Source organism: Propithecus coquereli, unplaced genomic scaffold, assembly GCF_000956105.1.
Source record: "Propithecus coquereli isolate 6110/MARCELLA unplaced genomic scaffold, Pcoq_1.0 Scaffold386, whole genome shotgun sequence".
In the NCBI taxonomy this organism is placed as follows: Eukaryota; Metazoa; Chordata; class Mammalia; order Primates; family Indriidae; genus Propithecus; species Propithecus coquereli.
The window spans coordinates 1815157-1820347 of NW_012149574.1; the positions used below are offsets into that span (position 1 = coordinate 1815157).

The 5191-nt window shown below is 36.3% G+C and overlaps 1 pseudogene; it reads left to right on the top strand.

Annotated features, from left to right (window-relative positions):
• Positions 1-3576: 3576 nt before the first annotated feature.
• The window catches only part of LOC105816739, a 12331-nt pseudogene continuing 10716 nt past the window's right edge, over positions 3577-5191 (top strand).

Sequence of the window (5191 nt, forward strand, 5' to 3'; positions counted from 1 at the left end):
AAAAACTACAATTAAGAGCTCATGTCTTAGCAAGATCTGGGAAACCAACATTCTGAGAGTAGCTATTTTGAAACGATAATTATCCAGAGTTAATATCTAACATCTAGTGTTGCCAAACAGTGTCCCTGTACTCTTTTATATCATTCCAAATGGAATAAATATAATTATGTAACTACCAATTGTTCAAATGCATGAGAGAGCACATCATGTAAGAAAATTCAGAATATCATCTGTTTCATAGCCACACAGATATTGGACATTCAGAAACACTGGGAACTGAATTTAGAATTGGCAAAAGTGTAGAAGATGGGTATCAAAACAGATGACATTCCGGGAGCTAGATATTTTAGATATCCCTCCAAAGTACCTGATGGGAGTCTTGAACTTGGAAATTAGGTTCTACTCACTTGGGCATCTCTGGGTCACAGGCTCTTGCTGCTCCCTGTTCCATATGCTCGCAATCTCAGCTATTTGGAAGCTACCAGTAATGCTTTCTAACTATCGTTTGCAACTAGAACTGTAATCAGAAAGAAATTTTGTATGTTTATATAACTTGATTGTGTGCCATTTTATATAACAGGTCCTATTTTACAAATAAATTTTGTTACTAAAAAATAAAAAATAAAAAAAAGTAGACCTATCATTTGATGAAGCTGTCCAAAGGAAACCAAGTCATTTTATTAAAAAGACACATGCATTCATATGTTTATCACAGCACAATGCACAATTGCAAAGATATAGAATAAACCTAAGTGCCCATCAACTGATGAGTGGATAAAGAAAATGTGGTATATATATCCCATGGAGTACTACTCAACCATAAAAAGGAATGAAATAATGTCTTTTCACAGCAACTTGGATGGAACTGGAAGCCATTATCCTAAGTGAAGTGAAGTATCTCAGGAATGTGAAGTGAAGCATCTCAGGAATGGAAAAACAAATTCCATATATACCGACTTATAAGTAGGAACTAAATAATACGGGTATATACGGTTATACAGAGTGGTGTAACAGACTTGGGAGACTCAGAAGGGGGGAAGTGGGAGGGGTGTGAGGGATCAAAAACTACCTGTTGGGAACAATGTACACTATCCAGGTGATGGGTACAATAAAAGGTCTGGCTTCACCACTATGTAATTCATCCATGTAACAAAAACCCATCTGTATGGCCTAAATCTATTGAAATTAAAAAAAAATTATGAATAGTTGAGATTCCTGAGCTATATTTAATTTCAATTAGTGACAGATGCTTTGAACTAAGAGCAATGTTATCACATTACCTAAAGTTAAGCAACTGAGTATAGAAGAACCAAGTAAATGGAAATAAATCCCTGTAAAATCAGCATGTGTACAAAAACTACAAGTGTTTGCTGCTTTATAAATTAATCATGCTCTTTTATACTCTAAATTAATTGTAGCTATAAATGGGATATTTTGCTTCAATTTCTTTTGCTTTTATCTAATTTTTTAATGTTAGAGATTGATTTCCTTTTTTTTAAATTTCCTAATACTTTAGGGTTGAAACCATCTTACATGTTCATTTCACTATAGAATATTGCTTTACCAAGTTTAGTTTGATGTTCAGGAATAAGTCAATCAATGACTCATTTCTGTCTCTTTTAAAAAATAATCTCTTTTGATGCTAGGCCAGTAGTTACGGTACTACAAAATTAAATATGTTATAATGGTGTCTAAAGTTACAATATAATAGTAACTAATAGAACACTTGAGGGATTTAGTTATTCCTTTCTCAAATATATTGTTGCAGTTTCTGATCTTTATGATGTCTGAAAAGAACTTTATAAATTCATTTCTAAAAATTACTAAAGATATTAACACTAAAAAAAAAAAATGAGCTCCTATTCAGTAGTATTTTCTGGTTTACCAAAACAATGTATAAGGCATTCAGCAAACTTAGAAAAATAAAGCATGCCTAGTAGAGAAAGCAAAGCTGCATAAGTGTCTATTCCCAGGTGTTTGGACTATTGCCTTATACATATGGAGAAAAAAAATGTCTTTATCAGACTAAATACTAATTTCTAAAGGAGTTCTCTAAAGAAAAAAAGAAGAAAAAGAAAAAGATTAGGAACAATATTAAGAGGATGATTTTAAATACTGTAGGTTTTAAATACTGTATTTTCACTGTGACACAGTGTCCCTTGACTCTATGCCATGAAAGATAAGAAACTTTAACAACTTTACACTTTTCAAACCTCCTTTTTCCAAGAACTCTCTTCATGATTTTTTAGTTATATATTATTTTTATATTGTAAGGGTTTAAAGCATTTGCATTCTGTTCTTTAGCTGTAACTCCTTCCGGTGTTTGGCCTTACCTACTTATTTAAATGTCCAAACATGGTTTCCTATCTTGATTTATCTCTTGGTTGATAGAACATCACTATCTAGTACCTTGTTGTTTGTTCCACAATAGAGGAATACAAGAGGGAAGAGGAAGTGTTAAAAGAATGAGAGTTTGTATCTGTTTTTTAATTCTCCTGTCATTTTTGGTATAGATCTACAGGTAAGATGAAATAAAACCCATCATAGCTGTCTCTAGTCCAGAAAGTCTATTTCTCTTTGTGATCCTGTTCATTCAGTGTGTGGTGGAATCTGTTATCCGACAATATAATCATGGAGTAATTAGCAGGGGTAGTTTTCATTCTAAGTGAGAAAAAAGGACAAAAAAATCACCTCAGAAATAAAGCAAAAGAACTTCTGACTCATTATCAGAACTATTTGTGTTACGGAAAGCTCAGCCGCTTGTCCATGGGGCAGAATCAGAAGAACAAGGACAAGAGGTTTGAGGAGGAAGGAAAGAGAGTTTACTTTGTGGACACAGGAGGAAACATGACAGACCTTCTCATATCAAAATCCCAAATTTCCTAAACATAGGCAGAAATACAGAGCTTTTAAAGGCAGTGTTCTCAGCTTCAGGCAATTACTGTGGTTAACTATTATAATCCTCTGGTCTCTGCCAAACACAAAGCCTGTGAACTCTGCCAGCTGCCCACCTGGGGCACTGGCACCACCTGGGAGTTTTAACAAAAAACTTAACCTGCCTCAGGGTTGCAGGCCAGAATGCAGTTCCCAAAAAGAGTGGGGGAAGTTTTAAGGAGACAGAAAAATCTCTTTGTCATTTTTTTTCGGGCCATTCCCCCTGTTATGTATTCCCTACTGTCAATATTTCCCTTCCATATCTACGGGAGGAGGGGCGACTACCCTGTTACATTTGCAGACTACTGATTAAACAATATATTCTAAAATGTTAGAGCAGATGTAGAAGCTGTAGCATTCAAACCACCTTCCTTGTGGTTCAGATGAGAAATAAATAACCATCAGAGTATTCTAAGCTATAATGCTTAAGACAACCACAATTGACCACGCTGTGAGAACCTAGTATCTAGTTTGTGTGTATAGGTTATGTTTCTATTTGTGCAATTAATGCTATTAGAAGAAATGTTTTTATTGTGATGGAAATGTCTATGATAGCATCAACCTGAACAGGAAATTCATGTGGGTAACTATTTCAGTGTTAAAGATGCACTTTAGAGAGACAGGTGGAGGGGAAGCGGGGAGATGCACTGCCCTGAGCAGTGGGGGATGGTGAGGCGAGCTGGCTGTACGGTGATGGAGTACTTGGAACCCCGACATGTTCAAGCAGAAGCCTGTGAAACTATATTTGGTGAAAGGCTGTAAAATCTCTAAAAGTGATTTTGTTAGTAAACAGATTTTGCCATACAGGAACTAGGTTATCTGTAATGTAAATAAAAGAGTCTAACTTTTGAGAAGAACAAATGCAAAAAATGATTGGGGCTTTGGCATAGAAATTGTCAGCAACCATTTAAAAGCAAATATATTCAGTGGCACCAATGAAAATGGTGGAGTAGGGAACTCCAAAGCTCTGTTATTCCACTAAAACTATGATTAAACTGGCAAAAATTATCAGAATGAACTTTTTTTGAACTCTGAAATCTAATTTAAAAAAACATACTACACCAAGGGAATACTCAATGAAGAGAGAAACTGCTAAACTTCAGCAAGAGAGTCATACAGCGTTTTGACACTCCTGCCTACCATCCCTCACTCCCCAGCTGGACAGTGGCTATGGGGACAGTCTCCCACACCCCTACTGTGGTTTGCTGATGCCAGAGGGAGCCATGCAGATATTATTCTCAAAGAATTGTGGTTGTGTGTTTTGACTTGTCTGGTGGCTCTCTAGGGGATTGGCTCAGGAGCTGGCTTTTGTATGTTTCAGTTTGGAACTTCTCAAGGCAGGTGGCAATTATCAAACACCATTTAAGGTAAATGCACTGGTGACAGCTGCCTTGGGTGATGGAAAAAAGATGGAGCAAACAGCAGACAGACCAAAAAGTCTGGGAAGGAAGAGGCTGGGAAAAGAGATACATGGGGTTTTAAGGACTTTGAAAAATTCCATATATATATGGGGGAATTTAAAAGGCCATCCACATGCCCAGGGAAAAGATCTGAGAAGGCCCTAGGCGCTCACCTGTAGCTGACATTTAGGCTCTGTGCAAATAAAAAGTGAAGGCTAAGGCAGAGTTGGAAACTGCCTGAGCGTTGAAGGTGTGCCCTAACACACACACTGAGCCCATCTGCAAAGACCAGGAGGTGTTTTCTTTTGGATATAGGTATTTAAGGACATAACTGTCAAATCAACAGCTGATCCATAAGCTAATGTAACAGAGACTTCAGTGGCCACACATAACAAAGAACACACTTTACAAATTAGTTTGGTAGTCTCTAGACAAACAAAAGGAACCATAACAAATAGCGACAATAAACCCTGGGGAGAGTGGAGAACCTAATTTCCAGAGCTGATGCACATAATATTCAAAATGTTCAGTTTTCAATAATTAAAAGAATTATGAGGCATGCAAAGAAATGAGAAAGTATAGCCCATGCACAAGAAAAAAAAAGAAAATAGAAACTGTCTCTAAGGAAATACAGACATTTTCCTACTAGTCAAAGGCTTTAAATCAAGTATTATTTTAAGTATGCTCAAATTATTTTTTGTTTGCAAAAAATATTTGGCCTCCATGGCTTCTGGTGAGTAATTGGCTGTTAATCTTATTTAGGATCCTTGTACACGATGAGTCACTTTTTGTTGCTCTTAAGATTCTGTTTTTGGCTTTTAACTGTTTGATTGTAATGTATGTCAGTGTGGGTCTCT